Source organism: Haematobia irritans, chromosome 4 (genome assembly GCF_050003625.1).
Source record: "Haematobia irritans isolate KBUSLIRL chromosome 4, ASM5000362v1, whole genome shotgun sequence".
Classification (NCBI taxonomy): domain Eukaryota; kingdom Metazoa; phylum Arthropoda; class Insecta; order Diptera; family Muscidae; genus Haematobia; species Haematobia irritans.
In genome coordinates this window covers 4,119,289-4,140,693 of record NC_134400.1, presented here as the reverse complement: position 1 = coordinate 4,140,693, position 21,405 = coordinate 4,119,289, and the positions used below count along the sequence as shown (strand labels likewise).

The 21,405-nt window shown below is 32.7% G+C and overlaps 1 long non-coding RNA gene across 2 annotated transcripts in view; it reads right to left on the bottom strand.

Moving 5' to 3' along the window:
* Nucleotides 1-21,405, bottom strand: part of LOC142233197 (uncharacterized) — a 423,130-nt gene that overhangs the window by 288,227 nt on the left and 113,498 nt on the right. For both annotated transcript variants that reach the window (XR_012721351.1, XR_012721350.1), the window contains exon 3: nucleotides 17,578-17,624. This is a non-coding gene — a long non-coding RNA (uncharacterized LOC142233197). The remainder of the gene's footprint in view (nucleotides 1-17,577; nucleotides 17,625-21,405) is intronic.

Sequence of the window (21,405 nt, the reverse complement as noted above, 5' to 3'; positions counted from 1 at the left end):
AAATGTTATTATTTTTTTATTTATAAAAACGAGAAAAATCGTAGCCTGCCAAAATATCCTTGCCATAAACAAAATCACTTTTTTATTGGTCAATATTAGGTTAAAGTGGACCATAGCAAACATCAGGCCATAAAAATCAGGTCTTATTGTCTGAAAATTAAACACTACACATTTCAATGCTTACAGACATATAAAAGTCTTGAGATTCTATTGTAGGAAACCCCGATGACGTAAGCCTCCTGCACTTAAGATATCCTGCCCCAAGACCCACAAAACTCCTGGGGTCATAAAAAAACCTGTAAGTGTTGTGTTTGATCAGTACTAATAAAAAAATAACATCATTGAATTTTCTAAGAGTGTGAGGAGAAAGATGGGCAGTGGATGGAGTGGCCAAAGGACAATGGTCATCATTGATGATGTGGGCTTGTCTTTTGGCAATTTTTCTTATGCCTGAATGCCTTTCTAAATGGCCAGTCAATAGTGTCCTTTTTAATATCAAATTGATGTTGTCACAATGCTTTAGTATCACTACTACTGCCCCCTCTTGTGCTATCTTTTATTGTCCTTGTGTAGATTCCATATAGAGGAAAAAAAATAGAAGACACTCGTAAAAAAAATCAAATAATATTTAACGCATACGAGTCTCTCTCTTTCTCTAATCTCTGACCATCAATATTCCTCCTTTCTTATATAAAGAAAAAAAAAGGAAGTAAACCAAACAAACGGAAGAATATTGTCGTAAAACTAGCGAATTGTGAATTTATATCCTGTTTGGTATTTGGTCACCAGAAGTGAATTCCTTGTTTCTTAGCGCTGGACATCAAGTAAATAAAACATAAAATGTGTGACCTGTAAGGACTCCATCTACTTATTCCCTTCATGAATTTTGGTTTGTTGGAGACAATCATGTCTGCAGTTTGAAGTGGTGTGAGGAACAATCGATTCATCGATTCATTTGCTTCCGCTAGATTCTTAAAGCCTCATAAAAATCCTATTAAAATTGAGCTTCTGAGGATGTGTGTAGCATGTGGCTGAAAGTATTAGAAAGATGATTTTTGTACTCTACATATTTATGAATTCGAGTTGCATCGACAACTTTATATATTGGTCAAGGGATACTATTGAGAATATTCCTAAAAACGGAACGTATTTTAGTCAGTCTAAGGCAATCAAACAGGGGCGCTAGATATGAAGTAAATCCATCACCTCAAATCACAATTATTTTTTTATGTAGTCATTTATTTTCCTTAAAGGATGGAAGGATAAAATTAGTGGCATAGAAAAAAATTAAGTTGCAAAATCGTGAACGGACGGTAACAAAATGAAACGGAAACGTTCACGAAAACTCAAAACGGAATGTTCACGGTTTCGTCCACGATTTTATGAATGGCTTTCGTTTTTCTTTAGCCATTGGATAATGCAAATCTCAATATTATGCCAAAATTGCCAGCCTCCTCTGCACGAACAGAAAATTTCATTACCATTGAACCAACGAAATGTTCTCATTAAAATTACGAATAATTTTCAATGAAAGAATAAACATGTTCATTAATATCATGAAATGTTTCATTAACGAAATAAAATTCATTACAATAAAGAAACTTTTCATTGTAATTATGAAAAAGTTTCCTTAGCTAAGGATTAGTGTAAATTTTCCTTTGATATTACGAAGCTTTTTCCACCAGTGTAGCGAAATCGCTTATCGGCAAGAAATTTGAAACGCAAACTTTCAATAGTGAAGCATGGTTTAGCCATGGAGTCGGACTTTCTGATCTTCAACTCGAAAACGGTCCAAAACAGTTACAAATCTCTCAACGAGATGGCTTCATAGTCCAGTATTCACGTGATTTCGGTGCTTGGGTATAAAAACATTCTAGGGAACTTGTAAGTGTAGGTTAAAGTGGCAGCCCGATTAAGATTCAGGCTCACTTAGACTATTCAGTCCATTGTGATAAACTTGTAAGTGTAAGTACCTTCAAAATTCCAAGGGAACTACCATCAGTTGAAATACTTGAAGCTGCTTTCAAGCACACACGGGCAAAAAAATTTACTTAATATGAATGATTATGCAACCTAATTTTTAGGACAAGCTATTTACGAAATATTAAGGGCAAATTTTCTTTAAAAATAACGACATTTAAATTATAAAAAATTTTATAATTTTTTTGTTTCAAATTTATTTTATTAAATTTCGAATACAAATCTATGAAATTTTATCCTTCCATAATAGCCCTTAAAGGGCTATGCCTTCCTTCCTTAGAGTAAAGAGAAATACTTTTTATATAACGAAATCGTCTTTAAGTTAACCGAGATGTTCGATTTTTGGATTTAAGATAAAAACGTTTTAAAAATAGTATATGACTCATTTGTTGTCAATTAAGGTAATATTTTACTTTTAAATTAACTTTGAAATATCCGTTATCATTTGGATTTTAATAGGTTTGTTAAAATATCGCAAACAGAGAATGAAAACTGGCAAAATGATACCTGTATCACAAATTCAATTTTATAAAGGTAGATAGGTCTCTAAAATATCTTCATTTTATTTGTCTCAAAATCAATACAAAAATCCTTAAGAGAAGCTTAAAATCCTTGAATCCCAGTAAACTTTTTAGTTTATACTGATCCACAAGGCTATTATGATGATGTGAGTGGCTGATGACAGTACCGCAATGGTTGCCAAGGCACCAAGAAATATTTCCAACATAATTGAAGCCAAGACCATTTGAGGCCAACATGATTATGCCAACTATTATAACATGGAGAAGTTCCTCTTTTTTATAGAGCCCACACGGAAATATGTTTTTTTTTCATCCCATATTAAAAAAAACATATTTCCTTTAAAAAAACTCATTTCACTGTCTTTATAGCCCTTTTCCAAGTTGAAAAGAAATTCAATTATCTGATGTTAATGTTAAGATGTTTTCTCTTCAAAATATGCTCATTAAAAAGGATAACGAAAGAACGAACGAATAAAAAAAAAATTAGGTGCTAACAAAACAATTTGCATTTTTAAGTTAATTTCCCATGAGCTCTAGAGAGAGAGAAAGAGAGCAACAAGGATTTCTTCATTTCAAACTCCAAAGGAAACGTGAAAACTTTGGCGGAAAACTATAACGGATATTCCTAAGATACCAATTGGCAAAACGTTAATAATACGCGTGTATTTAATTAAACTTTGGCCATTACCAAGCATAGCACTTTGGCAGATTTTTAGAAAAAAAAAAAAACAAGTAACGACAAATGCAAGTCTTTTCAAGGAAAATGCATTGAATGCATTGCCTGCCCACCAAACCTTGACAACGACAAGATGAGCACAAAAATAAAGTGTAAACACAAAAAGTTTTCCCTAAAGTGGCCAAAGTTTATCGATAAAATCAAACATTTTTTTATTTGTTGACTTGCGAAGATTTTGCTAAAAACAAAACCAATTAACGTTTACAGCTACAAAATGCAGTTGTTTTTATAAATACTCTTCCAAAGGTAAGCTAACTTTGGCATTGGATTTGTAACGTGACAAAATCGTAATTTGACGATACATTCTGTAAATATATTTAACAATTTTTCTATAGAAATAAAATTTTGACAAAATTTCCAATGAAGATAAAATTTTGACATAATTTTCTATAGCAATAAAATGCTGACAAAATTTTCTATAGAACTAAAATGGTGACAAAGTTTTCTATAGAAATAAAATGTTGACAAAATGTTCTATAGCAATAAAATTTTGACAACATTTTCCGTAGAAATAAAATTTTGGCAAAATTTTCTATAGAAATAACATTTTGACAAAATTTTCTATACAAATAAAATTTTGACAAAATTTTCTATAGAAATAAAATTTTGGCAAAATTTTCTATAGAAATAAAATTTTGGCAAAATTTTCTATAGAAATAAAATGTTGACAGAATTTTCTATAGAAATAAGATATTGAAAAAATGTTCTATAGAAATAAAATTTTCACAGAATTTTCCATAGAAATAAAATTTTGGCAAAATTTTCTATAGAAATAAAATTCTGGCAATATTTTCTATAGAAATAAAATTTTGACAGAATTTTCTATAGAAATAAGATATTGACAAAATGTTCTATAGAAATAAAAATTTGACAAAATTTTCTATAGAAATAAAAATTTGACAAAATTTTCTATAGAAATAAAAATTTGAGCTGATAGCCTAAATAGTTAATGCTAGATTTTTTCTTTATTATTCTTATATTTATTATAAGTTTAATAAATAAATAAATAAATAAAAATTTGACACAATTTTCTATAGAAATAAAATTTTTATAAAATTTTCTATAGAAATAAAATTTTTATAAAATTTTCTATAGAAATAAAATTATGACAAAATTTTCTATAGAAATAAAATTTTGACAAAATTTTCTATAGAAATAACATTTTGAGAAAATTTTCTATAGAAATAAGATATTGACCAAAATTTGAAAAATTTTCTATAGAAATAAAATTTATACAAAATTTTCTATAGAAATAAAATTTTTACAAAATTTTCTAAAGATATAAAATTTTGACAAAATTTTCTATAGAAATAAAATTTTTACAAAATTTTCTATAGAAATAACATTTTACCAAAATTTTCTATAGAAATAAATTTTTTGACAAAATTTTCTATAGAAATAAATTTTTGACAAAATTTTCTATAGAAATAAAATTTTTAGAAAATTTTCTATAGAAATAAGATATTGACAAAATGTTCAATAGAAATAAAATTTTGGCAAAACTTTCTATAGAAATAAAATTTTGGCAAAATTTTCTATAGAAATAAAGTTTTGAGAAAATTTTCTATAGAAATAAGATATTGACAAAATGTTCTATAGAAATAAAAATTTGACAAAATTTTCTATAGAAATAAAAATTTGACAAAATTTTCTATAGAAATAAAAATTTGACAAAATTTTCTATAGAAATAAAATTTTTACAAAATTTTCTATAGAAATAAAATTTTGAGAAAATTATCTATAGAAATAAGATATTGAATGTTCTATAGAAATAGAAATTTGACAAAATTTTCTATAGAAATAAAAATTTGAGCTTATAGCCTAAGTAGCTAATGCTAGATTTTTTCTCTATTATTCTTATATTTATTATAAGTTTAATAAATAAATAAAAAAAATAAAAATTTGACAAAATTTTCTATACAAATAAAATTTTTACAAAATTTTCTATACAAATAAAATTTAAAAAAAAAATTTCTATAGAAATAAAATTTTGAGAAAATTTTCTATAGAAATAAAATTTTGACAAAATTTTCTATAGAAATAACATTTTGAGAAAATTTTCTATAGAAATAAGATATTGACCAAAATTTGACAAATTTTCTATAGAAATAAAATTTATACAAAATTTTCTATAGAAATAAAATTTTTACAAAATTTTCTAAAGATATAAAATTTTGACAAAATTTTCTATAGAAATAAAATTTTTACAAAATTTTCTATAGAAATAGCATTTTACCAAAATTTTCTATAGAAATGAATTTTTGACAAAATTTTCTATAGAAATAAAATTTTTAGAAAATTTTCTATAGAAATAATATTTTTAGAAAATTTTCTATAGAAGTAAGATATTGACAAAATGTTCAATAGAAATAAAATTTTGGCAAAACTTTCTATAGAAATAAAATTTTACCAACATTTTCTATAGAAATAAAATTTTGGCAAAATTTTCTATAGAAATAAAATTTTGACAAATTTTTTTATAAAAATAAGATATTGACAAAATGTTCTATAGAAATAAAATTTTCACAGAATTTTTTATAGAAATAAAATTTTGACAAAATTTTCTAAAGAAATAAAATTTTGACAAAATTTTCCACAGAAATAAAATTTTGACAAAATTTTCTATAGAAAAAAATTTTGACACAATTTTGTATAGAAATAAAATTTTGACAACATTTTCTATAGAAAAAAAATTGACACAATTTTCTATAGAAATAAAATGTTGACAAGATTTTCCATAGGAATAAAATTTTGACAAAATTTTCTATAGAAATAAAATTTTTACAAAATTTTCTATAGAAATAAAATATTACCAAAATTTTCTATAAAAATAAAATTTTGACAAAATTTTCTATAGAAATAAAATTTTTGCAAAATTTTCCATAGAAATAAAATTTTTGCAAAATTTCCATAGAAATAAAATTTTGACAAAATTTTCTATAGATATAAAATTTTGACAAAATTTTTTATAGATATAAAATTTTCTTTCCATATCTTCCGGAAAAGTGATGTTATGAGGTGTAGTGTAGCTTGGCGTCAACTCGACCAAATTTTGGTTAGATATTTTCTTGTTCTTCAATACGATTGGCATTAGGTTTCATATATTCCATCTAGTCTAACCCCGGCCCTTTCTCATTGCCTCTAATAATTCGTTTTTACTCATTTCCTGAGAAATGTGAAATTTTTATTGAAAAATTAACGTGACTTTATGATTAAGATTGTTACAGGGCAATGTTTCCTTCATCAACAACTGAACGGAAGTTAAATGAACAAAGACTTTTGTGTTGGTTCTTCCACTATGAATTGGCGATGGCAAGAGTTGTTAGCGAGAAAAGTTCAATTGCTTTCGAACAACAAAGTGTTGGCAGAAGTTGAAGTTTTTATTAATTTCAACAATCTTCCAACATTTAGAAGTTCTTAACTTTGATGATGTTCATCGAAGTTTTTCTCTGTTCTTACTAAGACTTAATTTTATTTTTGATAATTGACGGGTTATTTGGTTAAATGCTTTTGGCTAAGTGTGTGGAGAGTTTTTCTTTTGGTATATTTTATTACCCTGAAACAGTTACTGAAGATAAATTAGAAGATTTCGAGAGAAGAGTTTATAAGAATTCTAGTCCTTGCCATATAAAATGAGTCACATCAAAAAGTTTGTAAGTGGTTGTTAATAGCAAATTTCTCACAGTTCTAATTGCATCAATGCAATTGACGAAAGTGACAGATTTTGGGCAAAATTTTTGTTGTAAAAGTAGAAACAGCAGAAATCGGTATGAAGAAACTTAAATCGACAAGGAGGATCATACCTTGAAAAACATATTGTCGTGAGGCCAAATGAAATCCTTAAAATACGAATGCGAATTTTGCTTAGCATAGAAGACACACTTCTCTGACATAAATTTGTTTCCTTATCAATAAGTCGATAAACGTTTGAATGAAGTCGTTTGATCTTTATAGTTAAGAGATTTGACTTAAAACTGGGTATCTTTACACTACCGCATATTTTTTTGTAGAATATTTTTATTGTCCAAGTATCCGAATTTTTAATGGTGACATGAGATTTCTCATTCATACATACATCCAAACTTTTTGTTGTCATTACAAAGGCTTCACAGATGTTGCCTTAAAGGCTTTTTCATGTATTCCACAAACATTTCCATATCGAAAATTGTCAAATTAGTACTCATTAACCGTATTACACAAGGTGTCCTTAATCACCTGTCATCAGGACCTAATATACTAGATGGATATTAAGGCCACTAAACTAAATTCACATTAAATACATTATCAGTGAAATCAAAATGAGGAAATTGTAGATTTGATTTTTACATAAAACATTTACATGGCCATATGCCTAAATGGGACCACCCATCATGGTATCAAAATACAAATAAGGAGGCATACTAAATTCAACCATATGTGTCAAATAATAAGTAATTATAGAAATAGGAAAAAAAACAAAACAAGAAATAAAACCTCCCAGAAAATGTACAACATTTTTTTGTTTTGGAAGACATGAATCTAATATGAATTTCCCCATCCTTTGCCGTTTTAGTTAGAAGTGTCATATGGTTAAGGTTTTTTCTTTGTTTTTCCTTTAGGTTAAGGCTAGACCAGGATCTATTAGCAGATCTTTTGTGAGTTGCAAACCAAACCCCCAAACAAACAAAAAAACACATCAACCTAGCACACCTAACATATCAGTTTACAATTACAAATGTCATGTTTAGATAAAAACACCCAATACGGGCGACAGACAATGGCAAAAAGGTAATAAATAAAAATCGAATACAAATCCAGAGGAGAGTCGTAGCGACCGAGAGGCCGTAGAATAATGCAATTTACCACAAAATAAAGGACATATGAGTCCCATTTGTGGTGGTCTAGTCTTATTATTAGAATATTATTATGGCATAGATGATAAAATGTATGTGACATTTTTTTAAGACTAGAGGGATATTTGGTTGTTTTTTGCGAAAAAAACTGGAGATTTTTATGGGTATTTAGACAACTTTGCTGGATGGTGGATATACCCACCCTAATTATTATCCTTGATTAGGGATGTCATTCGTCGTTGGTTTTTTAAATTCCAGAATAGGGTATTTTTCGTTATTATTTAATGGGTTTCAAAAACCACTCTGAAAAAAATGCGCACAGTTCGAAATATTTTTTCTTTAATCTAATGATTTTGGTATTGATACCGAGCCAAAGAAGCGGAGAACTGAAGCAAGGATACAAAGTTTCCAAATTCAGACCTAATGGGATGAATTTTGCTCCTCCAAGAGGCTCCGGAGGACAAATCTGGGGGTCGGTTTATATGGGGGCTATATATAATTATGCACCGATATCGACCAATTTTTGCATGGTTGTTAGAGACCATATATTAACACCACGTACCAAATTTCAGCCAGATCGGATGAAATATGATTCTCTTAGAAGCTCCGCAAGCCAAATCTTTGGGTCCGTTTATATGGGGCTATACGTAAAAGTGGTCCGATACGGTCCATTCGCAATACCATCCGACCTACATCAATAACAACTACTTATGCCACGTTTCAAGTCGATAGCTTGTTTCGTTCGGAAGTTAACGTGATTTCAACAGAAGGACGGACGGACGGACATGCTCAGATCGACTCAGAATTTCACCACGACCCAGAATATATATACTTTATGGGGTCTTAGAGCAATATTTCGATGTGTTACAAACGGAATGACAAAGTTAATATACCCCCCATCGTCGAGGGTATAAAAAGTTCAAAAAAATGACCGTCTGTTTTTTTAGTATGGAGGCATATACGTAAAAAATGAGTTCTGCTAGACCTTTTCAACAATTTAGAAACACTTTATTTCACAGAAATATTCACAAATTTGTCTAATGTCCTCTAAATTCCATGATTCTGTAACTTGTTAGATGCGAAATGCCACCCCTACAATTCGGGTTTGTTATGCTCTTTTTTTTGGAAATCCTAACCTTTATAAAATAGAAATTGAAAGTTGACACTATATTTAATTTTTACGAGATTGTTATACAATATGACAGCAATTAGGTTGCTGTTGCTGTTTTCCTACAACAACAAAAATAAAGGAAGAAAAAACGCATTGTTGGAAGTAAGGGATGAGATGGTTTTTTTAACCCAAGGCAATTTGGTGTTAATTTCTCCATTGAAAAGTGAGCTCAAAACCAATTAACATTCTTTTAAAGGTAATCCAAGAGACTTTAACAGTTGTTTAAATTATTAAATATTTACTTGGAATTGCTTTTGTCCGGATAAATGTTATAGCCCGCAGCACCAGCACCAGCAGCAATACAAAATGACAAGTGACATTTGAAGTTGTTGTTGTCATGTGAAATGACAGCTAATGTTTGGTCTCATCCCTCAATATAAACCATCCAATGAATTCTAATTAAATGATCACAAAAGCTAATAGTTTGCTAAATGAATATGAATTCATTTGGTTCCTCAAAGTTTTATGGAAAAAATCTCACTGCTCAAACTTGTCATCACACTTGACACTTTAAATGTCAAAGGACTACAAAATCGTTTTGTCTGTCCACACATATGTCCAGATTTTCATAATCTCAAGTACTCGAGAACTAAACATAGCATTGTATCCCTTCTACAGAATCCATTTCGATGACTTATCTAAAGCCTGTCACCACCCAAACCGCCCCTTTTCATTTAACGCTCTCATTGAATAATTCCCATCTTTATTGGTTAAACATATGTAATGAATTCCTTTTGTAATAATTTTTTGAAATTGGTTCAACAGCAGTAACAAACAAAAAAACCGAAAACCCCTAAATCAGGCCATGTTTTAAACACCCTGTTAGATATTTTGGTTAGTTTTTTTTTTTCGTATGTCCTTTGGTATTTCATTTCTGGCCTAGTGTCATGTCAAGTGTGAAATTTTTCAAAAATGATTTTTTTTGTGTAAAATGTTTAACGCCTGAATGCATATTTTTAATTTTATTTACAATGCCACATTCACATTTTTTGGGGGATAATGCAATTTTGAAGTCAACCAGTGATTATAATGGTATTCCCCTATATGAGTTTTGTTGTATATTTTCAGTAGGACAGTTAAAGTTTTGAAATTATTTTTACTGTAATTTGCGGCAAATTGGGTATGGTTGAATGAATAGAATTTGCACAAGTGTTCTTCACAATAATAGTGATTAACGATTTTGTTTTTTTTTTTTTTTAATTGAGAATATGATTATTGATTCTAATTGAAAATTATTTGAGAGCCCTTGTGTGGGGCGACCAATAAAGGATAATTTTTAAATCTTCCAAAGTGGTAGGCTGAAATTTTAATTTTTTTAGAAATTTTTCCATAGGGATACCAAGGTCGAAAAGTTTTTCAATATTTTTTTTATACTGAAGACTATAGAAATGTCCACTCACTCGGACTGCAACATGTATAGATAGACGTGTATGGATTTGAATCTGGAATTTTCTTTTCAGTAACTCAATTATTTAAGCTCCTTAGTTTTCCCAATTTAAGTTTGGAGATTTTGATTGATGTCCTTCCACTGTTAAAATAATTTTTGCCTTCCTTCAAAGGAAATTTAAACGCAACAATAAAGAAACATGTTAAACAATTAAACTATCATGTTGTTATAGCACCAACAGTTCCTAAACACGACATGGAAAATACCAAAACATAAACGTGTTCAATTTCAGTTATAAATTTTAATTGCTTAAATAAATGCGGGTACAAAAGGCAAGGACCTTTTTTTCTCAGAAAATAAAATCATATAATCCAATTATGACTAATATAAGTCCGACACCAAAGAACAAGGGTTTTTGGCGACATTTTCTCCAAAAACCTTTGACTCGTGCTAATACAATAAAGCGACCTGGCAAACTGTATGCATGCAAACTAGAGTTGGGCAAGTGAGGAAACATAAATAAGTAACGCTCACTAATGAAACGTTTAAGATCAGAAAGTCAATATATGCTCACCGCAGTAAACAGCTCACGAACACAAAAATTCTCACGAACAATCGCTCCCTCTCTCACTCTCTCTCGTTACTCATGATGTTTTCATTAACCCTTAAAAGCGCACTGTATCTTGTAAGATACAACCAGGAAAAAATTCTTACGTCTTAAACTACGTCGACTATGAAGTCAAGTTTGTTGCATTTAATACATCATAACGTTATTTCCAAAAATATACTTTTGCGGAAAATGTTTTGTACTTCTGAGTAATCTGTTGTCAAAAATTAAAAATCAATTTTTTACCAAAAAAGTACAAATTGTAAGTTAAATAATATTTACCACAGATTAAAATAATGTTGGTTAAAAAAACTGTGTAGCGTGAAGATATCGTTTCTCTATTCTCTAATAAAATCAAATTGTTTATTTTTAAATAAAAACTTAGTTTTTAGACACAACCACTATTTACAAAAACAAAAAAAAAATAATTTTTTATACCCACCATAGGATGGGGGTATATTAACTTTGTCATTTCGTTTGTAACACATCGAAATATTGCTCTAAGACCCCATAAAGTATATATATTCTGGGTCGTGGTGAAATTCTGAGTCGATCTGAGCATGTCCGTCCGTCCGTCCGTCGTTCTGTTGAAATCACGCTAACTTCCGAACGAAACAAGCTATCGACTTGAAACTTGGGACAAGTAGTTGTTATCGATGTAGGTCGGATGGTATTGCAAATGGGCCATATCGGTCCACTTTTACGTATAGCCCCCATATAAACGGACCCCCAAATTTGGCTTGCGAATCCTCTAAGAGAAGCAAATTTCATCCGATCCGTCTGAAATTTGGTACATGGTGTTAGTATATGGTCTCTAACAACCATGCGAAAATTGGTCCACATCGGTCCATAATTCTATATAGCCCCCATATAAACCGATCCCCCGATTTGGCTTGCGAAGCCTCAAAGAAAAGCAAATTTCATCCGATCGGACAGAAATTTGATACATGATGTTGGTATATGGTATCTAACAATAATGCACAATTTTGACAAAATTTTCTATAGAAATAAAATTTTTACAAAATTTTCAAAAGATTTAAAATTTTGACAACATTTTCTACAGAAATAAAATTTTGCCAAAATTTTCTATAGAAATAAAATTTGACAAAATTTTCTATAGGAATAAAATTTCAACAAAATTTTCTATAGAAATAAAATTTTGCTAGATTATTTTTGCTCGAGTGGCAAGCATGGGGATCGGTATATATAGAGGCTATATATAATTATGGACTGATATGGACCAATTTTTGAATGGTTCTTAGAGACTATATACTAATACCATATACCAAATTTCAGCCGGATCGGATAAAATTTGCTTCTCTTAGAGGATCCGCAAACCAAATCTGGGAATCGGTTTATATGGGGGCTATATATAATTATGGACCGATAAGGACCAATTTTTGCATGGTTGTTAGAGACCATATACTAATAACACGTACTAAATTTCAGCCGTATCGGAAGAAATTTGCTTCTTTTTGAGGCTCCGCAAGCTAAATCTGGGGATCGGTTTATATCGGGGCTATATATAATTATGGACCGATGTGGACCAATTTTCGCATGGTTGTTAGAGACCATATACTAACACCATGTACCAAATTTCAGGCAGATCGGATGAAATTTGCTTCTCTTAGAGCAATCGCAAGCCAAATTTGGGGGTCCGTTTATATGGGGGATATACGTAAAAGTGGACCGATATGGACCAGTTTTTGCATGGTTGTTAGAGACCATATACTAACACCATGTAAAAAATTTCAGCCGGATGGGATGAAATTTGCTTCTCTTAGAACAATCGCAAGCCAAATTTGGGGGTCCGTTTATATGGGGGCTCTATACGTAAAAGTGGACCGATATGGCCCATTTGCAATACCATCCGACCTACATCAATAACAACTACTTGTGCCAAGTTTCAAGTCGATAGCTTGTTTCGTTCGGAAGTTAGCGTGATTTCAACAGACGGACGGACGGACATGCTCAGATCGACTCAGAATTTTACCACGACCCAGAATATATGTATATACTTTATGGGGTCTTAGAGCAATATTTCGATGTGTTACAAACGGAATGACAAAGTTAATATACCCCCATCCTATGGTGGAGGGTATAAAAAATAATTGATCCAATTAAAAAATTAATTGATACAATTAATTTTTGTGATTGATGTTTGTTTTAATTAAAAAATGGAATATTTTTGAAAATTCAATTAAAATTTTAATTGGAAATATTTTTGTTATATTTTTCGCTGTGTACACTTATTTAAGCTAAAACTTAACGTTACAACTCAGGGTGACATACAAACCCGAAAATTTTATTAGTCGCCACAAAAATTTTTGTATCACACTCCCATCTCTAAGGCCAATAACTGAATAAATTTACAATACATTCGAAACCATACGGAAGAAGAAATATATCCTAGTACGTCGTATTGCGGTTCATTGTACGAATTGCGAATTTAGCAAACAAATTGTAATAAATTTCAAATTAGTAATTTGTGGGTAACGGCAGCGGTGGCATCTTCTTCAGCTTCTACAGCCATTTCAATAGGGAGTTTTGTGGTTGTTGCATGCATTCAAGCCATTCTTTATCGGTTGGCGGTTTTTCGGTATAAGCCAACCACCGCCACCACCCCAAACCAGTCAGCCAATTGATGTACTTGTTAGACGATATGGGGGAATTTACTATGACCGTCATTTGAACGGCTGTGGGGGTTTTGAGAGGTTAGATGGCGTTGTAATTGTAAAGGCTACCCGCAATTTATTTTGCCAAAATCGTTGGAACAAAAACTAAACAAAAATTTTTGGAGATAATCGTTGGAGTGGCTGGCTGCACCATAAGTTTAAGTCTTGTAGTTGTAATGAAATTTATGGCTTTTTCAGTTTGTAGGTTCTAGCTTGGCAATTGCCGGAACAGGTAGGCCTCTTTAAATGGAATAAAATTGAATACTAAATTAAATTTAAATTATCTTTGATGAGTGACCCAAATAAGACGAAAGGACGAATAGTCGAGTTTTTAATACTGATTACAATCAATAATCCACATGTGCTTAAAATACTGGCGCCCGATCATAAACTTCACACTTCTTGTTACTGCCCTGTTTTAGGAATACCGCGTAAAGGAACTTGGCAAAATGCTAACTTGTTTCGATTTTTGAAACAATTTGGTTGGTTTAACATAAATGTATAACAGGGTGGGGTCGACAATAGAAACTGGAAATATGTACCAGAGCTGCCACTTCACTATAGCCATAGCTTTGCGTATTTGTTTGTAGCATTGGCACCCGTGCACAAAGAATTAAATGAACGAATAAATGGAATGACAAAAACAAATTTATAAGTGTGTTAATATCTCATATTGGTAGAAATATTTGCATATAGAGATCAGAGATATTATATCATATAGTATATGTAAGGTAGTATGGTTTAACTACAGAAATCAATCCATCCAGATTAGAAAAATTGAGCTGATATTTCCCGGCTCATAATTTCCCCTTCTGTCAAATTAGCACAAAAATGGAACCCAATCATAATTTCTCACTCAATTTGAAACTTAAAATTATTGCCTAATTGAATTTGAAACTTAAAATTATTGCCTAATTGAATTTGAAACTTTAAATTATTACATCGATTAAAGCTATCTTTCCCATATCATTGTTACTTAACGAACCCTCTGACGGTTACCTATAATTTCATACTCTTGAACTATTTCAGTTTCATTGTAAATAGTTGGTTTGATAAAATTTTCGTGTAACCGTAAATTTATTTATTTAAAAATGCCAACTTGTGATAACATCAACGAGACACATAAACTTAAATTTTTGTTTTAGATTTGTGTTTCATTTTTTAAATTCTCTTCATAAAATAATTTATTAAAATCCTTGGATTTATCATTCAATGGTTACTCCTTATTTGCTTCCTCCATCATTTGGTATGGGAATTGAGAAGAATAAAAAAATATCAACTTCAAAGAATATTTTGCTTGCAACAGCATAAAATGTAGAGATGATTTTGCCTGCATAGAAGTTGAGGTTTATTTGTTATAATAAGTCCTTGTCCTATGCGAAGTAGTCATAGACATCACAATAGGTGTGGTGTGTATTTGTGTCTATGAACAAAAAACAAGAATAAAGTAAAAATATCAAAGTGTGTAAAACCAGATATCCTGCTGGGCTCCCGTCTTTTTTTGCATGATGACGGACGGTTCTTAAACATTACATTACTTTAGAATGACGCCAATATCTATCGCTGGGGTAAAACATGAATGAAACGTAAAGCTGCTTAAGGAAATACCGTAAGTTTGTTAAAAGATTTAAGGATTTGAACGCGATGGAGTTTTTATCCGCCACAGGATATCAAAGCTACATAAGTTGAGTTGGTTAATCAAAGCTTTGGTAACAAGGAAGTATTTTATACTTCGAACGCATGGGGAAGACTGAATTACCCAGGATCAATTCTGTATTTAAGAATGTGCATCCGACTTTAAGGATTAAATTCCCGGTCATCAAACCAATTTACAATATATTCACTCCTTTTTAATAAAATTCGCAATTGCATTGACGATAGTTTTTTAACTTCATACGTTTGGTTGACAGAATTCCAATCCAACAACCATTGGCTTTTGATAATGGCGCCCGATCACATATGTTCTATTAAGAGCCATACGATATAATCTACCAAAGAGAAATGTACTATTCAATGTTTTATGCTTGCAGTAAGTCTCAAGCCAAACCGTCATTTGTTTTACTTAGGGAGCCTCCGTGGTGCAATGGTTAGCATGCCCGCCTTGCATACACAAAGTCGTGGGTTCGATTCCTGCTTCGACCGAACACCAAAAAGTTTTTCAGCGGTGGATTATCCCAACTCAGTAATGCTGGTGGTGAGGGTTTCAAAGCTTCTCTAAGTAGTTTCACTGCAATGTGGAACACCGTTCGGACTCGTCTATAAAAAGGAGGTCCATTGTCATTGAGCTTAACATGGAATCGGGCAGCACTCAGTGATTCACCAGCAGCACTCAGTTCACCAATGAGGTATCACAATGGACCGAATAGTCTAAGTGAGCCTGATACATTGGGCTGCCACCTAACCTTTACGTTACGAGCATTTGATACTGGCGCCCGATCATAAATATGTTTTCTCTTAACCCTCCAATCTCCCAATTTTTTGTCAGCTGTTTAAATATTCAATGTTAATGACACAAAAGCAAGAAAACTAATCAAGAAAAATGTATACGGTAAAATTCAGTATATGCTGCAAAGGCTCTTGAACAGGTTCAACTAAGTTTTCTTTTTATTTTATTCATTTTTGTTGTCTTAAGGTGTGTTTTACTAAAAGCTTCCTTATTTAATAAAGCCAGCCTAAAGGCGGGATTGGGCATTACAGAGTTAAGAAACATTAATGTGTAATCAATCAACTGATTACGCATTCACTCTTTTTAACAAAATTCGCACTTGCCTTGGTAGGAAATATGTCTTTAATTTTTTCGTCAAAGGGTTTTCAATTCATAGGATTTGATAGGCCTCAAGCCAATAGCGATTTTCTTTATTGCGCGAGCATTTAAAACTGGCGCCCGATCACATATGTTCTATTAAGAACTATATGATATAATCTCCCAAAGGGAGATGTATTATTCAATATTTTATTTTTACTGTATGTGTAAAGGCAATAGCAATTTGCTTTACTATGCGCCCGATCAAACAATTTCTCTTATAAACTCTATTGTATGATCTCCCTAAGGGAAGTGTTGATAGTGTACGTAGGGTTTCAAATATTCGTTCAATATCCTTGATATTTTGTTTCACTTTTGCATGCCTTATTATTTTTTTATACACTAAGGAATGCTTATTGGTGCAAATATTATTATGATATGCTTTATTTTGTGGTTCAATGAGTTTCTCCCTGCCTAAGATTCTATTATTACACAATCTTTTTTTGGTGGTAGACCATAGACATCATATTTAAGGATTTTCTTTGCCAAAGAAAATGTGGCAAACAGCGCGAAAATACAAATGCCAGACACATTTTTTTCTTTTGGGGTATTAAATAATGAGCAATCAGGTAAAATTAGCGTTACCAATACGGCGAATAAGAATAGTAAAACCATGGCATTGGAAAAATGAAAAAGAAATACTGGCTTAAAGAAATCCATGAAAGCAAAATAAGTTAAAGAATAATTTAATTGATTATTAAGAAACAACTTTAGATTTAACAAGACTTCGGCAAGGTGGCTATATCCATGGCAACATCCAATATAAAATGGCACAAAATATATATTACAAAAATACTCAAAGCTATTTTTACTATTGAGAAAATATTATAATAGGTTTATAACGATAATGAGAGTGTCTACTTACCTCTTTATTATAGCCCAAATTGAAATGCCGAAATTTCCCTAACATCACTGAAAAGAGATAACAGATCACGGAAATATTAGAGCAAATATAGGTGGTTATAGGATTTAAATACTATCAAGAGATCGATATAGATTTTGTTAACAAGACGAAGTTCAGGAGAGCTTTGGGCGTATGGCTTCAAGTCTAAGGAAAGAATAATCACCATCTCGTCATATTGAAGTATCGCAAGTCCACGAGATAATGTGGACATAAAATGGCTGAACTGTATACTACCAAGAACATATAGGGAAGCCACAGTGGGGTAATAGGTAGCAAGCCCGGGAAATGGCGGATTCCGCAACAATCCCCAATCGTATACCTGAGGTGGCCTTAGCTGCCGAGCGTGACATTCTGAAGCCAGTAAGATGGTCCTGGGAGAACAGATACCAGAGAGAGATAACTACTACACCGATGGATCGAAGATGTGTGAAAGGATGGGACTGGAGCCAGACTCAGAGATCCTACTACGATTACCGAACCACAGCACAATCCTACAGGCAGAAGTGCTTGCCATAACGAAAAGTGTAATTGCCTCAAAATACCACGAGACCACAAAACGTGAACATTTTCACAGATTGCCAGAGGGCAATGAAGGAAATATTACGATTCAATCGCGGACCATGTGGGAATGCAAAGGCATGATTAACGAATACTCGGAATACGGCAGGATCCATGTCATATGGGTGCCGCAGTATGCCGGAATAAGAGGAAACGTAAAGGCAAATGAACTGGTGATAAGAGAACGAAAAGGAGGCAACGAGGGCCGAGTTCATTGCATGGGAACGGGAGGCACATTAACCGATGTAGACCAATGCATTGGTCGGATGGGCAACAAAACTACTGTGGGGTGGCCCAGATAAGAAAAAGACTGGAGAACTGCTCAAGGAGAGTAGGATGACAGTCAGAAGAACTGTGGGAATAATGATCGGTCAACCAGAATTGAGAGCACATCATGTTGGGTTATCCAGATAGGAAAAAGATTGGAGAACTCTTTAAGGAGAGTGCAAGTCAAGTGGACTGTGGAAATAACGACCAGGCACCTAGAAATTAAGAGCAGCAGAGGATGGTGCATGTAGGGCGTGTTTTGAAGATTTTTGAATTTTATTCCCCCTTAGTAATGCTGATGACATTTCTGATTGTTTTAAAGTGGATCGACACGTCGTTTGAACTCGTCTATTGTCATTGCTCTAAAAATGGGATCGGACTGTATGGACTGAATAGACTAGGTGAGCCTGAAATAACAAACTGCCTAACCTAACATAGAGGTTCAACGGTCAGGTTAATATATAAAAATATAGAATCATGCAAGATTTAAGTGACTTCAAACCCTGAGACTGGAAGAATTGTCTCACATGTCCCAGGCCTGCTAAGAATGCATTGTATAAACAAGTCTGTTTTATAGAAGATTCATTATCTCTCGATTATCTCTGATTCGTAATGTAAGATACAGCTTTTTCACTTTAAATGAAACCTTTTACAAACCAAATGAGACCTTTATTAAATGAAATCCCTTCGTTCATTTTATTTGAAACAGTATTCAATTTAAATATTAACGTTTTCTTTTAATGTAAAATAAAATGTAGCAATCTTGGATGAAATCTGGGGATGAAATTGGGTTTGTAGTTTACGTGACAAAGATTGCTGAAAAATATAGTTCAGCAGGTAAATATCCGAGCAATAACGAATCGTATCAAATGGCTTAGCAGGGGCTCAAGACCGATTAGAGTACATACGTTTATGAATAACCGAATGGTTTTGAGAGAAATGATACGAAAATGGAATGTGTCCCTAGTCAGAGGGACAGAAGAATCGAAAAACGTGGCTCAATGAGTAATGAGTCCACAAGAGGTAACCTGAGAGTACATCACGTCGATAGAGTCCCCAAAAGCCAATCTAAAACCATTTACTGAGAAAGAGCGAATTGTAGAGCAGGGTTGGCCTGTCGCAAACTGTGACTTTTGCGACATACGTTTACGACGGTATAATACGTATGTCGCAAAAGTCGTAAACCTAGTGTAGAAAACCTAATTTGGAATTAAAGAAATTGTGAATATTTTTATACCCTCCACCACCATAGGATGGGGGTATATTAACTTTGTCATTCCGTTTGTAACACATCGAAATATTGCTCTAAGACCCCATAAAGTAAGACCCCAAAAAGAATTCTGGGTCGTGGTGAAATTCTGAGTCGATCTGAGCATGTCCGTCCGTCCGTCCTTCTGTTGAAATCACGCTAACTTCCGAACGAAACAAGCTATCGACTTGAAACTTGGCACAAGTAGTTGTTATTGATGTAGGTCGGATGGTATTGCAAATGGGCCATATCGGTTCACTTTTACGTATAGCCCCCATATAAACGGGCCTCCAAATTTGGATTGCGAGGCCTCTAAGAGAAGCAAATTTCATCCGATCCGGCTGAAATTTGGTACATGGTGTTAGTATATGGTATCTAACAACCATGCAAAAATTGGGTGACATCGGTCCATAATTATATATAGCCCCCATATAAACCGATCCCCCGATTTGGCTTGCGGAGCCTCCAAGAGAAGCAAATTTCATCCGATCCGGCTGAAATTTGGTACATGGTGTTAGTATATGGTATCTAACAACCATGCAAAAATCGGGTGACATCGGTCCATAATTATATATAGCCCCCATATAAACCGATCCCCCGATTTGGCTTTCAGAGCCTCTAAGGTAAGCAAATTTCATCCGATCCGGCTGAAATTTGGTACATGGTGTATGTATATGGTCTGTAACAGCTATGCAGCTATTGGTCCACATCGGTCAATAATTATATATAGCCCCCATATAAACCGATCCCCCGATTTGGCTGCGGAGCCTCTGAGAGAAGCAAATTTCATCCTATCCGGCTGAAATTTGGTACATATCGTTAATATATGGCCTCAAACACCCATGCAAAAATTGGTCGAAATCGGTCTATAATTATATATAGCCCCCATATAAACCGATCACCAGATTTGACCTCCAGAGCCTCTTGGAAGACCATCGGTCAATAATTATATATAGCCCCCATATAAACCGATCCCCCGATTTGGCTGCGGAGCCTCTGAGAGAAGCAAATTTCATCCTATCCGGCTGAAATTTGGTAAATATCGTTAATATATGGCCTCAAACACCCATGCAAAAATTGGTCGAAATCGGTCTATAATTATATATAGCCCCCATATAAACCGATCACCAGATTTGACCTCCAGAGCCTCTTGGAAGACCAAAATTCATCTGAAATTTGGTACGTGGTGTCAATATATGGCCTCAAACACCCATGCAAAAATTGGTCGAAATCGGTCCATAATTATATATAGCCACCATGTAAACCGATCCCCAGATTTGACCTCCGGAGCCCCTTGAAAGAGCAAAATTCATCCGATCTGGTTGAAATTTGGTACGTGGTGGTAGTATATGATATTTAACAACCATGCAGGAATTGGTTCATATCAGTCCATAATTATATATAGCCCCCATATTAACCGATCGCCAGATTTGACCTCCGGTGCCTTTTGGAGAAGCAAAATTCATCCGACCTGGTTGAAATTTGGTACGTGGTGGTAGTATATGATATTTAACAACCATGCCAAAAGTGGTCCATATCAGTCCATAATCATATATAGCCCCCATATAAACCAATCCCGAGATTTGGTTTTAGAGCCTCTTGGAGGAGCAAATTTCATCGGTGTCAGTTGAAATTTGGTATATTGTGCTAGTATATGGCCGTTAACAACCATGCCTAACTAAGTCCATATCTGTCTATAGTTACGTATGGACTAA